Genomic DNA, 19,307 nt, shown 5'->3' with positions numbered 1-19,307 from the left:
ATTCATATATATGTTGTAAGGCTGTAAAAAATAATTTCATAATGATTAAATCCTGCCGATATGTGTTCTAAGGTTGTCGAAAAAAATTATATTGATTCAATCATTCATACATGTGTTCTAATGCTGTAAAAAAAAATTATAGTGATTGAATCATGCATATATGTGTTCTAAGGCTGTCTAACAAATTTTATAGTGATTCAACCATGCATATATGTGTTCTAAGGCTATCAAAAAAAAATCAGAGTGATTGGATCATGCATATATATATGTTGTAATTTGGAAAAAAAAATTTGTAGTGATTCAATAATGCATATATGTGTTCTAAGGTTGTCAAAAAAAATTTATACTCATTTAATCTTGCATATATGTGTTCTATGGCTGTCAAAAATTTTTATAGTGATTCAATCATGTATATATCTGTTCTAAGGCTGTAAAAAAAAAATTAGGCAATTCAATAATGCATATATGTTCCATAAGGTTGTCCAAAAAATTTCATAGTGATTCAATCATGTATATATTTATTCTAAGGCTGTCAAAAAAATTTCATAGTGATTTAATAGTTCATATATGTGTTCTAAGGTTGCCAAAAAAATTCAGTGTTATTCAATCATGTATATATGTGTTTTAAGGTTATCAAAAATAATTTCATAGTGATTCAATCTTGCATATATGTGTTCCGAGGTTGTAAGAAAAATTTTATAGTGATTCAATCATGGATATATCTGTTCTAAGGTTGTCAAAAAGAACTTATAAGGATTCAATCATGCATATATTTATTCTAAGGTTGGCAAAAAAAAATCACAGTGATAAAATCATGCATATATGTGTTCTAAGGTTGTCAAAAAAATTTCATTGTGATTCAAACATGTAGATATGTGTTCTAAGGCTGCCAAAAAAAATTTATAGTGATTTAACCTTCCATATATGTGTTCTATGGTTGTTAAAAAAATATATAGTGATTCAATTAGGCATATATTTGTTGTAATGCTGGCAAAAAAATTTCATAGTGCTTCAATCATGCACATATGTATACTAAGGTTGTCAAAAAAAATTTTATAGTGATTCAATCATTCATATATATGTTCCAAGGCTGTGAAAAAAAATTCATAGTGATTGAATCATGTATATATTTGTTCTAATATGGTCAAAAAACTTTTATAGTAATTTAATCATGCATATATATGTTCTAAGTTTATCAAAAAAAATTCATTGTAATTCAATCACGCATTTATGTGTTTTAAGGCTGTTAAACGAAATTAATTATGATTTAACCATGCATATATGTGTTCTAAGTTTGTCAAAAAAAAATTATAGTGATACAATCATGCATATATGTGTTCTAAGGGTGTGAAAAAAATTCCTTTTTGATTCAATCATGAATGTATGTGTTCTAAGGCTGTCAAAAAAATTTCATTCTTGCATATATGTATTCTAAGGTTATCAAAAAAATATCATAGTGAATCAATCTTGCATATATGTGTTCTAAGGCTGACAAAAAAAAATCATAGTGATTCAATCATGCATCTATGTGTTCTAAGGCCGTCAAATTTTTTTTATGGTGATTCAGTCATGCATATATGTGTCCCATGGTTGTTAAAAATAATTCATAGGGATTCAATCATGCATTTATGTGTTCTAAGGCTGTAAAAAAAAAATCATAGTGATACAACCATGCATATATGTGTTCTAAGGATGTCAAAAAAAATTCACTATAATTCAATCATGCATATATGTGCACTAAGCATGTCAAAAAAAAATCATAGTGATTCAATCTTGCATATATGTGTTCTGAGATTGTCAAATATTTTTTATAGTGGTTCAATCATGTATATATGTGTTCTAAGGTTATCAAAAAAAATTTCTTGTGATTCAATCTTGCATATATTTGTTATAATGTTGTAAAAAAAATTCAGAGTGTCACAAATGTGCATATATGTGTTCTAAGGTTGTAAAAAACAATTAATGGTGATTCAATCATGGATATATGTGTTCTAAGACTGTGAAAAAAAATTATTGTGACTTAATCATGCATATTTGTGTTCTAAGGCCTGTCAAAAATAGTTCATAGTGATTCAATAATGCATATATGTGTTCTAATGCTATAAAAAAAATTTATAAGGATTCAATCATGCTTATATGTGTTCTAAGGTTGTCAAAAATATTTTATAGTGATTCAATCATGCATATATGTGTTCTAAAACTATCAAAAAACATTATCGTGATTCAATCATTCATATATATGTTGTACGGCTGTAAAAAATAATTTCATAATGATTAAATCCTGCCGATATGTGTTCTAAGGTTGTCAAAAAAAATTAAAGTGATTCAAACATTCATACAAGTCTTCTAATGCTGTCAAAAAAAATTATAGTGATTCAATCATGCATATATATGTTCTAAGACTATCTAACAAATTTCATAGTGATTCATCCATGCATATATGTGTTCTAAGGCTATCAAAAAAAAATCAGAGTGATTGGATCATGCATATTTATATGTTGTAATGTGGTAAAAAAAAAATTGTAGTCATTCAATAATGCATATGTGTTCTAAGGTTGTCAAAAAAATTTTATAGTCATTTAATCTTGCATATACGTGATCTAAGGCTGTCAAAAAAATATTATTGTGATTCAATCATGCATATATGTGTTCTAAGGTTGGAAAAAAAAAATCATTATGATTCAATCATGCATATATGTGTTCTAAGTTTGTCAAAAAAAATTTATAGTGATTCAATCATGCATATATGTGTTCTAAGGCTGTCAAAAAAATTTCAATCTTGCTTATATTTATTCAATGGCTCTCAAAAAAATTTTATAGTAATTCAATCTTGCATATATTTGTTCTATGGCTGTCAAAAAAATTTATAGTGATTTAATAATTCATATATGTGTTCTAAGGTTGTCAAAAAAAATCAGTGTTATTCAATCATGTATATATGTGTTTTAAGGTTATCAAAAATAATTTCATAGTGATTCAATCTTGTATATATGTGTTCTGAGGTTGTCAAAAAAATTTTATAGTGATTCAATCATGGATATATGTCTTCTAAGGTTGTGAAAAAGAATTTATAAGGATTCAAACATGCATATATTTATTCTAAGGCTGGCAAAAAACATTTAAGTAATTCAATAATGCATATATGTTTCCTAAGGTTGTCCAAAAAATTTCATAGTGATTCAATCATGTATATATATGTTCTAAGGCTGTCAAAAAAATTTCATAGTGATTTAATATATCGTATATGTGTTCTAAGGTTGTCAAAAAAAATCTGTGTTATTCAATCATGTATATATGTGTTTTAAGGTTATCAAAAATAATTTCATAGTGATTCAATCTTGCATATATGTGTTCCGAGGTTGTCAAAAAAAAATTATAATGATTCAATCATGGATATATGTCTTCTAAGGTTGTCAAAAAGAATTTATACGGATTCAATCATGCATATATTTATTCTAAGGCTGGCAAAAAAAAATCACAGTGATAAAATCATGCATATATGTGTTCTAAGGTTGTCAAAAAATTTCATAGTGATTCAAACATGTAGATATGTGTTCTAAGGCGGCCAAAAAAAATTATAGTGATTCAACCTTCCATATATGTGTTATATGGTTGTTAAAAAAAATTATAGTGATTCAATCAGGGGTATATTTGTTGTAATGCTGGCAAAAAAATTTCATAGTGCTTCAATCATGCACATATGTATACTAAGGTTGTCAAAAAAAAATCTATAGTGATTCAATCATTCATATATATGTTCCAAGGTTGTCAAAAATAATTCATAGTGATTGAATCATGTATATATTTGTTCTATTATGGTCAAAAAACTTTTATAGTGATTCAATCATGCATATATAAGTTCTAAGGTTGTCAAAAAAATTTCATTGTAATTCAATCACACATTTATGTGTTTTTAGGCTGTTAAACGAAATTAATTATGATTTAACCATGCATATATGTTTTCTAAGTTTGTCAAAAAAAAATTATAGTGATACAATTATGCATATATGTGTTCTAAGGGTGTCAAAAAAATTCCTTTTTGATTCAATCATGAATGTATGTGTTCTAAGGCTGTAAAAAAAATTTCATTCTTGCATATATGTATTCTAAGGTTATCAAAAAAATATCATAGTGAATCAATCTTGCATATATGTGTTCTAAGGGTGAAAAAAAAATTCCTTTTTGATTCAATCATGAATGTATGTGTTCTAAGGCTGTAAAAAAAAATTCATTCTTGCATATATGTATTCTAAGGTTATCAAAAAAATATCATAGTGAATCAATCATGCATCTATGTGTTCTAAGGCCGTCAAAACCTTTTTATGGTGATTCAGTCATGCATATATGTGTCCTATGGTTGTTAAACAAAAAATCATAGGGATTCAATCATGCATTTATGTGTTCTAAGGCTGTCAAAAAAAATCATAGTGATACAACCATGCATACATGCGTTCTAAGGATGTAAAAAAAAATTCACTATGATTCAATCATGCATATATATGTACTAAGCATGTTAAAAAAAAATCATAGTGATTCAATCTTGCATATATGTGTTCTGAGATTGTCAAAAAAAATTATAGTGGTTCAATCATGTATATATGTGTTCTAAGGTTATCAAAAAAAAATTCTCGTGATTCAATCTTGCATATATTTGTTCTAATGATGTCAAAAAAAATTCAGAGTGTTACAATTGTGCATATATGTGTTCTAAGGTTTTCAAAAACAATTCATGGTGATTCAATCATAGATATATGTGTTCTAAGACTGAAAAAAAAATTATTGTGACTCAATCATAAATATATGTGTTCTAATACCGTAAAAGAAAAATCATAGTGATTTAATCATGCATGTTTGTGTTCTAAGGCTGTCAAAAAAAATTCATAGTGATTCAATCATGCATATATGTGTTCTAAGGCTATCAAAAAAATTTCTTTCTAATTCAAGCATGCATATATTGTTATAACATTATAAAAAAAAATCATTATGATTAAAGAATGCATATATGTGTTCCAAGGCTGTCAACAAAATTTCATAGTGATTTAATCATGCATATAATTCTTCTAAGGATGTCAAAAAGCTTTATAGTGATTCTATTGGGCATATATGTGTTCTAAGGTTGGCCAAAAAATTTCATAGTGAGTCAATCTCGCATATATGTGTTCTAAGGCTGTAAAAAAAAATTCATAGTGATTCAATCATACATATATGCGTTGTAAGGCAATCAAAAAAAAATTATAGTGATTCAATCATGCATATATGTGTTCTAAGGTTGTATAAAAATTTTAGAGTTATTCAATCAATCATATACATGTTCTAATGCTATAAAAAAAAAATTCATAGTGATCTAATCATGCATGTATATATTTCAACATTGTAAAAAAAAATTCATAGTGATTCAATAAAGCATATATGAGTTCTAAGGCTGTCAAAAAAAAAATCATAGTGATTCAATCTTGCATATATGTGTTCTAAGGTTGTCAAAAAAATTTAATAGTGATTCAATCATGCATATAAGTGTTCTAAAGTTGTTAAAAAAATTTCGTTGTGATTCAATCCTGCATATAAGTGTTCTAAGGTGGTTAAAAAAATGACATAGTAATTCAATCATACATATATGTGTTCTAAGGCTATCAAAAAAAAATTATAGTGATTAAATCATGCATATATGTGTCAAAGTTTGTTAATAAAATTTCATAGTGATTCAATCATGCATATACAAGTGATAGACTATCTATAATTTTTTTTTTATAGAATTAGAACACGTATATACCTGATTGAATGACTATAATTTTTTTTTTAAAACATTAGAACACATATATGCATGATTTAATCACTATAATTTTTTTTTACAACCTTAGAACACACATATGCATGATTGAATCACTGTGATTTTTCTTTGACAACCTTAGAACACATATTTGCATTATTAAATCATTATGAATTTTTTTGTTCTACCTTAGAACATATATATGCATGATTGAATCACAATGAAATTTTTTTGACAGCCTTAGAACACATATATGCATGATTAAATCACTATAATTTTTTTTATAGCATTGGAATACATATATGCATCATTGAAGCACTATGAATATTTTTTGACAACCTTAGACACATATGCATGTTTAAATCACTAAAAAAAATTTTGACAGCTTTAAAACGCATATATGCATGATTGAATTACTATGATTTTTTTTTAAACTTAGAACACATATATGCATGATTGATTCACTATGAAAAATTTTAAACCACCTTAGACCACATATATGCATGGTTGAATCACTACTAATTTTGTTTGACAACCTAGAACCCATATATGCAGGATTGAATCAATATCAATTTTTTTTTACAACCTTAAAACACATATATGCATGATTGAATCACTATGAATTGTTTTTGACAATGTTAGAATAAATATATGAATGATTAAATAACTATGAAATTTTTTTGACAGCATTTGAATGCATATATGCATGATTGAATTACTATGATTTTTTTTTTACATACTTAGAACACATATATGCGTGATTGAATCACTATGAATTTTTTTTGCCAGCCTTAGAACTCATATGTGAATGATAGAATCACAATAAAGCATTTTGACAACCATAGATTGCATATATGCATGATTAAATCACAATGATTTTTCTTTTATAGCCTTAGAACACATATATGCTTGATTGAATCACTACAATTTTTTTTTACAGCATTAGAAGACATATATGCATGATTGAATCACTATAAATTGTTTTTGACAACCCTAGAACACATATATGCAAGATTGAATGACTATAAATTTTTTTTGATAATCTTAGAACACATATATGCATGATTGAGTCACGATGAATTTTTTTTGACAGCCTTAGAACACATATGGATGACTGAATCACTCTAAACATTTTTTGATTGCTTTAGAACACATATATGCATGATTGAATCAATATAATTTTTTTTTCAGCATTAGCACACACATATGCGTGATTGAATAACTATAAGTTTTTTTGACAACCTTAGAACACGTATGTCCAAGATAGAATCACTATGATTTTTTTTTGGGCAGCCTTTGAACACATATATGCATGATTGAATCACTATGATTTTTTTTGAACAACCTTAGAACACATATATGCATGATTGAATCACTATAAACAAATTTTGACAACCTTAGAAAACATATATGCATCATTGAATCAGTATAAATTTTTTTTTTCAAAACTCAGAACACATATATGAAAGAATGAATCTCTATGAATTTTTTTTTACAGTCGTAGAACACGTATATATGTGATTGAATCACAGTGAAATTTTTTTGATAGCCTTAGAACACATATGTGCATGATTGAATCACTATGAATTTTATTTGACAGCCTTAGAACACATATTGCAGGATTGAAATTTTTTTGACAGCCTTAAAACACATTTATGCATGATTGAATCACTATTAAAAAAAATTTGACAACCTTAAAATACATATATTCATGATTGAATCACCATAAAAAAAATTTAACAGCATTAGAACATGTATATGCATGATTGAATCAATGTGAATTTTTTTTTACGGCCCTAGAATACATACATGCAAGATTGAATCACTTTGAATTTTTTTTGAGATCCTTAGAATACATACATGCAAGATGGAATTTTTTTTGATAGCCTTAGAACATATTTATGCATGATTGAATCATTATGAAATTTTTTTGACTGCCTTAGAATGCATATATGTATGATTGAATCATAATGATTTTTTTTTGACAAACTTAGAACACATATATGCATGATTCAATCACAATGAAATTTTTTTGACAGCCTTAGAACACATATAAGGATGACTAAATGACTGTGAAATTTTTTTGACAACCTTAGAACATAGTTGTCCATGATTAAATTACTAGAATTTTTTTTTACTATATTACAACATATATATGCATGATTCAAAAACTACGAAAGTTTTTGGACAGCCTTAGAACACATATATGCAAGATTGAATCACTATGAAATTTTTTTGACATCCTTAGAACACATATATGCATGATTGAATCAGTACGAAATTTTTTTGACTGCATTAGAACACATATATGCATGATTGAGTCACTATAATTTTTTTTTAACTATGGAACACATATATGCAAGATTAAATCACTATAAAGCTTTTTTTGACAACCTTAGAACACATATATGCATGATTGAGACACTATGAAATTTTTTTGACAGCCTTAGAACAAATATATGCAAAATTAAATTACTATAAAAATTTTTTACCTGACTTAGAACACATATATGCACAATAGAATCACTATAAAACTTTTTGACATCCTTAAAACACATATATGCATGATTTAATCAGTCTGAATATTTCTTGACAGCCTTAGAACTCATATATGCACGATTGAATCACTTTTAAATTTTATTGACAACCTTGGAACAAATATATGCACGATTGAATCACTATGAAATTTTTTTGATGGTCATTGAAGTCATATATGTGTGATTGAATCACTATGAATTTTTTTTTACAATGTTAGAATAGATATATGCGTGATTAGATCACTATGATTTTTTTTTACAGCATTAGGACACGTATATGCATGATTGAATGACTATAAATTTTTTATGACAACCTTGGAACACATATATGCATGATTGAATCACTATAATTTTTTTTTGACAGCCTTAGAACCCATATATGCATGATTGAATCACTATGTTTTTTTTTTACAATGTTATAAGACATATATGAATGATTGAATTAGAATGAATTTTTTTTGACAGCCTTAGAACACATATATGCACCATTAAATCACTATGATATTTTTTTTTAGCCTTAGAACACATATGCATGATTGAGTCACTATGAAAATTTTTCGACAGCTTTCAAACACATTTATGCATAATTGAATCACTATAAAAAAAATTTAACAACCTTAGGACACATATATTCATGATTGAATCACCATAAAAAAGTTTTAACAACATTAGAACACATATATACATGATTGAATCACTGTGAATTTTTTTTTACGACCCTAGAATACATATATGCAAGATTGAATCACTATGAAATTTTTTTGAGAACGTTAGAATACATACATGCAAGATGGAAATTTTTTTGACAGCCTTAGAACATATTTATGCATGATTGAATCACAATGAAATTTTTTTCACACCCTTAGAACACATATATGTATGATTGAATCATAATGAATTTTTTTTGACAAACTTAGAACACATATATGCATGATTCAATCATAATGAAACTTTTTTGACAGCCTTAGAACACATATAAGGATGACTAAATGAGTGTGAATTTTTTTTGAAAACCTTAGAACACATTTATCCAAGATTAAATTACTATAATTTTTTTTTACGATATTACAACATATATATGCATGATTGAAAAAGTACAAAATTTTTTGGACAGCCTTAGAACGCATATACGCAAGATTGAATCACTATGAAATTTTTTTGACATCCTTAGAACACATATATGCTTGATTGAATAAGTACGAAATTTTTTTGACAGCATTAGAACACATATATGCATGATTGAGTCACTATAATTTTTTTTTGACAACTATGGAAAACATATATGCGAGATTAAATCACTATAAAACTTTTTTGACAGCCTTAGAACACATATATGCATGACTAAGACACTATAAATTTTTTTTGACATCCTTAGAACAAATATATGCAAAATTAAATTGCTATAATTTTTTTTACCTGACTTAGAACACATATATGTATGATAGAATCACTATAAAGCTTTTTGACATCCTTAGAACACATCTATGCATGATTAAATCAGTCTAAAATTTTCTTGACAGCCTTAGAACACATATATGCACGATTGAATAACTATTAAATTTTTTTGACAACCTTAGAACAAATATATGCATGATTGAATCACTATGAAATTTTTCTGATGGCCTTAGAAGTCACATATGCGTGATTGAATCACTATGATTTTTTTTACAATGTTAGAATACATATATGCTTGATTAGATCACTATGAATTTTGTTTTACAGCATTAGGACACGTATATGCATGATTGAATGACTATAAATTTTTTATAACCTTAGAACACATATCTGCATGATTGAATCACTATAAATTTTTTTTGACAGCCTTAGAACCCATATATGCATGATTGAATCACTATGATTTTTTTTTTTACAATGTTATAAGACATATATGCATGATTGAATTAGAATGAAATTTTTTTGACAGCCTTAGAACACATATATGCACCATTAAATCACTATGATTTTTTTTGTTATCCTTAGAACACATATGCATGATTGAGTCACTATGAAATTTTTTTCACAACCATGGAACACATATATGCATGAATGAATCACTACAATTTTTTTTTTATTATTTAAAACACATACATATGCGTGCTTTAGTCCCTATAAATTTTTTTTGACAACCTTAGAACACATATATGCATGATTGAATCACTATGAAATTAGTTTGACAGCCTTAGAACACATATATGCATCACTGAATCACTATGAAACTTTTTTGACAACCTTAGACACATATGCATGTTTAAATCGCTTTTTTTTTACAACTTTAAAAACATATGCATGATTGAATTACAATGATTTTTTTAACAAACTTAGAACACATATATGTATGATTGAATCACTATAACAAATTTTAAACCGCCTTAGAACACATATATGCATGGTTGAATCACTATTAAATTTTTTTGACAACCATAGAACCCATATAAGCATGATTGAATCACTATGGATTTTTTTTGACGGCCTTGGAACTCATATATGCATGATTGAATCACTATGAATTGTTGTTGACAATGTTAGAATATATATATTCATGATTAAATCACTATGAAATTTTTTTGACTGCATTAGAATGCATATATGCATGATTGAATCGCTATGATTTTTTTTGACATCATCAAAACACATATATGCATGTTTGAATCACTTTGTTTTTTTTTGTCCAGCCTTTTAACACATATATGAATGATAGAATCACTGTAAAGCTTTTTGACAGCCTTAGATTGCATATATTCATGATTAAATCAATATAATTTTTTTTTACAGCATTAGAACACATATATGCATGATTGAATCACTATGATTTTTTTTTACAATGTTAAAACACATATATGCATGATTGAATTAGAATGAAATTTTTTTGACAGCCTTAGAACACATATATGCATGATTGCCTCACTATGAATTTTTTTTTATAGCCTTAGAACACATATATGCTTGATTGAGTCACTTTGAGTTTTTTATGATAGCCTTAGAACACATATATGCATAATTGAGTCACTACAAATTTTTTTTGACAGCATTAACACATATATTCATGATTGAATCCCCATATGTTTTTTTTTGACAACCTTAGAACACATATATGCATGATTGAAGCATTGTGAATTTTTTTTGACATCCATAGAACATATATATGCAAGATTGAATCACTATAATTTTTTTTTGACAACATTAGAATGCATATATGCATGATTGAATCACTGTAAACTTTTTTTGACAACCATAGAACAAATATATACATGATTGAATCATTATGAAAATTTTTGGACAGCCTTAGAACACATATATGCATGATTGAATCACTACAACTTTTTTGACAGCATTAGAAGACATATATGCATGATTGAATCACTATAATTTTTTTTTGACAACCTTAGAACACATATATGCAAGATTGAATGACTATAAATTTTTTTTGACAATCTTAGAACACATATATACATGACTGAGTCACGATGAATTTTTTTTGACAGCCTTAGAACACATATGCCTGAATGAATCACTTTGAATTTTTTTTTACTGCTTTAGAACACATATATGCATGATTGAATCAATACAAATTTTTTTTATAGCATTAGAACACATATATACATGATTAAATATCTATAAGTTTTTTTGACAACCTTAGAACACATATATGCATGATAGAATCACTATGAATTTTTTTTTGACAGCCTCAGAACATATATACGCATGATTGAATCACTATGAATTTTTATGAACTGCCTTAGAAAACATATATGCATGATTAAATCAATATAATTTTTTTTTATAAAACTCAGAACACATATACAAAAGATTAAATCACTATGATTTTTTTTTTACAGTCGTAGAACACATATACGTGTGATTGAATCACAATGAATTTTTTTTGATAGCCTTAGAACACATATATGCATGATTGAATCACTATGAATTTTATTTGACAGCCTTATAACACCTATTGCATGATTAAAAAATTTTTGACAGCCTTAGAACACATTTATGCATGATTGAATCACTTTAAAAAAAAACTGACAACGTTAGGACACATATATTCACGATTGAATCACCCTAAAAAAAAATAATAGCATTAGAACACATATATGCATGATTGAATCACTGTGAATTTTTTTTTACAGCCTTAGAATACATATATGCAAGATTGAATCACTATGAAATTTTTTTGAGATCCTTAGAATATATACAAGCAAGATTAAAATTTTTTTGACAGCCTTAGAACATATTTATGCGTGATTGAATCACTATGAAATTTTTTTGACAACCTTAAACCACATATATGTTTGATCGAATCTTAATGAATTTTTTTTGACAAACTTAGAACACATATATGCATGATTCAATCATAATGAAATTTTTTTGACAGCCTTAGAACACATATATGGATGACTAAATGACTGTGAATTTTTTTTTACAACCTTAGAACACATTAATCTATGATTAAATCACTATAATTTTTTTTTTACTATATTACAACATATATATGCATGATTCAAAAACTACAAAATTTTTTGGACTACCTTAGAACACATATATGCAAGATTGATACACTATGAAATTTTTTTGACAACCTTAGAACACATATATGCAAGATTGATACACTATGAATTTTTTTTGACAACCTTAGAACACATATATGCATGATTGAATCACTATAAATTGTTTTTGACAACCTTAGAACACATATATGCAAGATTGAATGACTATAAATTTTTTTTGACAATCTTAGAACACATATATGCACGATTGAGTCACGATGAATTTTTTTTCACAGCCTTAGAACATATATGCATGACTGAATCACCCTAAAATTTTTTTGATTGCTTTAGAACACATATATGCATGATTGAATCAATACAATTTTTTTTGCAGCATTAGAACACATATATGCATGATTGAATATCCATAAGTTTTTTTGACAACCTTAGAACACGTATATCCAATATAGAATCACTAAGAATTTTTTTTGACAGCCTTAGAACATATATATACATGATTGAATCAATATGAATTTTTTTGAACAGCCTTAGAACACATATATGCATGATTGAATCACTATAAAAAAAACTTGACAACCATAGAAAACATATATGCATGATTAAATCAGAACACATATATGAAAGATTAAATCACTATGAACACAAACTTAGAACACAGTTGTAGAACACATATATCCGTGATTGAGTCACAGTGAATTTTTTTTTATTGCCTTAGAACACATATATGAATGATTGAATTAGTATGAATTTTATTTGACAGCCTTAGAACACATATTGCATGATTGAAATTTTTTCGACACCCTTAGAACACATTTATGCATGATTGAATTTCTATAAAAAAAATTTGACAACGTTAGGACACATATTCTCGATTGAATCACCATAAAAAAATTTTAACAACAATAGAACACATATATGCATGACTGAATCATTATTATTTTTTTTTACAGCCTTAGAATACATATATGCAAGATTGAATCACTATGATTTTTTTTTTAGATCTTTAGAATACATAAAAGCAAGATTGAAATTTTTTTGACAGCCTTAGAACATATTTATGCATGATTGAACCACTATGAAATTTTTTTGACAGCCATAAAACACATATATGTTTGATTGAATCATAATGAATTTTTTTTGACAAACTTAGAACACATATATGCTTGGTTCAATCATAATGATTTTTTTTTGACAGCCTTAGAACACATATATGGATGACTAAATGACTGTGAAATGTTTTTGACAACCTTAGAACACATTTATCCATGATTAAATCACTATAATTTTTTTTTACTATATTACAACATATATATGCATGATTCAAAAACTACAAATTTTTTTTGACAGCCTTAGAACACATATATGCAAGATTGAAACACTATGAAATTTTTTTGACAGCCTTGGAACACATATATGCAAGATTGAATCAGTATAATTTTTTTTTTACAGCATTAGAAAACATATATACATAATTGAGTCACTATAATTTTTTTTTGACAATTGTCAAACACATATATGCATGATTAAATCACTATAAAACTTTTTTGACAGCTTTAGAACACATATATGCATTATTGAGTCACTATAAAAGTTTTTGACAGCCTTAGAACAAATATATGCAAAATTAAGTTACTATGAAATTTTTTTACCTCACTTAGAACACATATATGCACGATAGAATCACTATAAAACTTTTTGACATCCTTAGAACACATATATGCATGATGGAATCAGTCTGAAATTTTCTTGACAGCCTTAGAACACATATATGCTTGATTGAATCACTATTAAAAATTTTTGACAACCTTAGAACAAATATATGCATGATTGAATCACTGTGAAATTTTTTCTGATAGCCTTAGAAGTCAAATATGCGTGATTGAATCACTATGAATTTTTCTTTACAATATTAAAATACATATGTGCTTGATTAGATCACAATGAATTTTTTTTACAGCATTAGGACATGTATATGCATGATTTAATGACTATAAATTTTTTTTGACAACCTTAGAACACATATATGCATGATTGAGTCAGTGTAAAATTTTTTTGACAGCCTTAGAACCCATATATGCCTGATTGAATCACTATGATTTTTTTTTATAATGTTATAAGACATATATGCATGATTGAATGAGAATGAAATTTTTTTTACAGCCTTAGAACACATATATGCAACATTAAATCACTATGATTTTTTTTTGTTAGCCTTAGAACACATATGCATGATTGAATCACTATGATTTTTTTTTATAATGTTATAAGACATATATGCATGATTGAATGAGAATGAAATTTTTATGACATCCTTAGAACACATATACGCAACATATAATCACTATGGTTTTTTTTTGTTAGCCTTAGAACACATATGCATGATTGAGTCACTATGAATTTTTTTTCACAACCATGGCACACATATATGCATGATTGAATCACTACAAATTTTTTTTAATAATTTAAAACACATATATATGTCTGCTTGAATCCATATAATTTTTTTTAGCTACCTTAGAACACATATACACATGATTGAATCACTGTGAATTTTTTTTAACTACCTTAGAACACATATATGTGTGATTAAATCACTATGTTGTATTTTTGACAAAATTAGTACAAATATATGCATGATTGAATCAGTATAAAATATTTTTGATAACCTTATAACACATACATTCATGATTGAAACACTATAAAAAAAATTTTACAACCTTATTACGCATATATGCATGATTGAATCACTATGAATTTTTTTTTACAACCTTAGAACAAATATATGCATGATTGAGTCTCTATGAAATTTTTTTGATAGCTTTAAAACACATATATGCATGATTGAATCACTACAAATTTTTTTGGACCGCCTTAGAGCACATATACGCCTGATTGAATCACTGTAATTTTTTTTTGACAACCTTAGAACACATATATTCAAGATTGAATCACTACAAAAAAAAATTTATAGCCTTAGAAAACATATAAGCATGATTGAATCACTATGAAATTTTTGACAGCTTTAGAACACATATATGTATGATAGAATCACTATGAATTTTTTTGGACAACAATAAAACACATATATGCATGATCTATGAATTTTTTTGACAGCATTAAAACACATATATTCATGATTGAATCACTATAAAATATTTTTGACAACCTTAGAACACATAAATGCATGATTGAATCACTATAAATGTTTTTTGGCATCCTTAGAACACACACATGCATGATTGAATCACTATGAATTTTTTTTTACAACCTTAGAACAAATATATGCATGATTGTATCACTATAAAAAAATTTAGACATATTTAGAACAAATATATGCATGATTGAATCACTAGAATTTTTTTTTACAACCTTAGAACACATATGCATGATTGAATCACTATAATTTTTTTTAACAAACTCAAAACACATACATGAAAGATTGAATCACTAGGATTTTTTTTAGAGCCTTAGAACACATATATGCATGATTAAATCATAGTGAGTTTTTTTTTAAAGCATTAGAACACATATATGCATGATTGAATTTTTTTTTACAGGCTCAGAACACATATATGCATGATTTAATCACTATGAAATTTTTGTGAGAGTCTTCGAACACATATATGCAAGATTGAATTTTTTTTGACAGTCTTAGAACACATATATGCATGATTGAATCACTATGATTTTTTTTTTTGACAAGCTTAGAACACATATTTTTATGATTCAATCATAATGAAATTTTTTTGACAGCTTTAGAAAACATTCATGCATGATTAAATGACTATGAAATTTTTTTGACAACCTTAGAACACATGTTTGCATGATTGAATCACTACAATTTTTTGTTGACCGTATTAGAACGTATATAAGCATGATTCAAACACTATAATTTTTTTTTTGACATCCTTGGAACACATATATGCTTGGTTGAATCACTATGAAATTTTTTTGCCAGCCTTAGAACACATATATGCATGATAAAATCACTACAAAGTTTTTTGACAGCCTTAGAACCCAAATATGCATGATTAAATCACTATGAAGTTTTTTTACAGCCTTATCACACGTATATGCATGATGGAATCACTATGAAATTTTTTTGACAATGTTAGAAGACATATATGCATGATTAAATTAGAATGAAATTTTTGTGATAGCCATAGAACTCATATGTGCATTATTGAATCACTATAAATTTTTTTTTATAGCCTTAGAACACATATATGCTTGATTGTGTCACTATGAATTTTTTTTCAAAGCCTTAGAACACATATATGGATGATTGAATCACTATAAATTTTTTTAACAACATTAAAACACATATATGCATGATTGAATCCCTATAAATTTTTTTTGACAACCTTAGAACACATATATGCATGATTGAATCACTATGACATTTTTTTGACAGCATTTGAACACATATGCTTGATTGAATCACTATAATTTTTTTTTGACAACCTTATAACACATATGAGTGATTGAATCACTATAAGTTTTTTTTGACAACCATAGAACACATATATGCATGATTGAATCAATGTGGATTTTTTTTGACAGCCTTTGAAAACATATATGCATGATTGAATCATTATAAAATTTTTTGGACAACCTTAGAACATATATATGCATGATTGAATCACTATGAATTTTTTTTGACAAACTTACAACAACATATATGCATGGTTCAATCACTATGAATTTTTTTTACAGCCTTGGAACATATATATGCATAATTAAATGACAATGAAATGTTTTTGACAACCATAGAACCCATATATGCATGATTGAATCACTATAATTTTTTTTTGACAACCTTAGAACACATATATGCATGATTGAATCACTATAATTTTTTTTTGACCGCCTTAGCAGACATAGATGCATGATTGAGAAACTATGAATTTTTTTTGACAGCCTTAGAACATATATACGCATGATTGAATCACTATGAACTTTTTTTGACAATCTTAAAACAAATATATGCATGATTTAATCACTATGATTTTTTTTTTACAGCCTTGGAACATATATATGCATGATTGAATCACTATGAATTTTTTTGACAAACTTACAACACATATATGCATGGTTCAATCACTATGAATTTTTTTTACAGCCTTGGAACATATATATGCATAATTAAATGACTATGAAATGTTTTTGACAACCATAGAACCCATATATGCATGATTGAATCACTACAATTTTTTTTTGACAACCTTAGAACACATATATGCATGATTGAATCACTATAATTTTTTTTGACCGCCTTAGCAGACATAGATGCATGATTGAGAAACTATGAAATTTTTTTGACAGCCTTAGAGCACATGTATGCAAGATTGAATCACTATGAAATTTTTTTTGACAACCCTAGAACAATTATATGTATGATTGAATCACTATAAAAACATTTTGACAGATTTAGAATAAATATATGTATGATTGAATCACTAGATTTTTTTTTGACAACCGTAGAACATATATGCATGATTCAAAGATTCAATCACTATGATTTTTTTTTAGAGCGTTAGAACACAAATATGCAAGATTAAATCATAGTGATTTTTTTTTCAAAGCCTTAGAAGACATATATGCATGATTGGATTTTTTTTTACAGCCTCACAACACATATGTATATGATTTATTCACTATGAAATTTTTTTGAGAGTCTTAGAATACATATATTCAAGATTGAACTTTTTTTAACAGCCTTAGAACACATATCTGCATGATTGAATCACTATGAAATTTGTTTTATAGGCTTAGAACACATAAATGCATCATTCAATCATAATGGAATTTTTTTGACAGCCTTAGAACACATATTTGCATGATTGAATCACTACAATTTTATTTGACCATATTACAACATATATATGCAAGATTCAAGCACTATAAAATTGTTTTGACAACCTTAGAACACATATATTTATGATTGAATCACTATGATTTTTTTTGACAAACTTAGAACACATATATGCTTGACTAAATCACTATGAAATTCTTTTGCCAGCCTTAGAACACATATGCATGATTGAATCACTATGAAATTTTTTTGATATCCTGAGAACCCATATATACATTATTAAATAACTATGAACTTTTTTTAAAGCCTTAGAACACATATATGCATGATGGAATCACTATGAAATTTTTTTGACAATGTTAGAAGACATATATGCATGATTGAATTAGAATAAAAAAATTTTGACGGCCTTAAAACACATTTATTATTGAATCACTATGAATTTTTTTTGAGAGCCTTAGAACACATATATGCATGATTAAGTCACTATGAATTTTCTTTCAAAGCCTTAGAACACATATATGCATGATTGAATCACTATAATTTTTTTTTACAACATTAGAACACATATATGCATGATTGAATCACAGTGATTTTTTTTTACAACCTTGGAACACATATATTCTTGATTGAATCTCTTTGATATTTTTTTGACAGCATTAGAACACATATATGCATGA

The sequence above is a fragment of the Nuphar pumila genome, chromosome 5 (assembly GCF_984573655.1).
Source record: "Nuphar pumila chromosome 5, dmNupPumi1.hap1.1, whole genome shotgun sequence".
NCBI classification, from domain to species: Eukaryota; Viridiplantae; Streptophyta; class Magnoliopsida; order Nymphaeales; family Nymphaeaceae; genus Nuphar; species Nuphar pumila.
The sequence above is the reverse complement of the archived record's forward strand: the minus strand, read 5'-3'. Positions refer to the sequence as shown.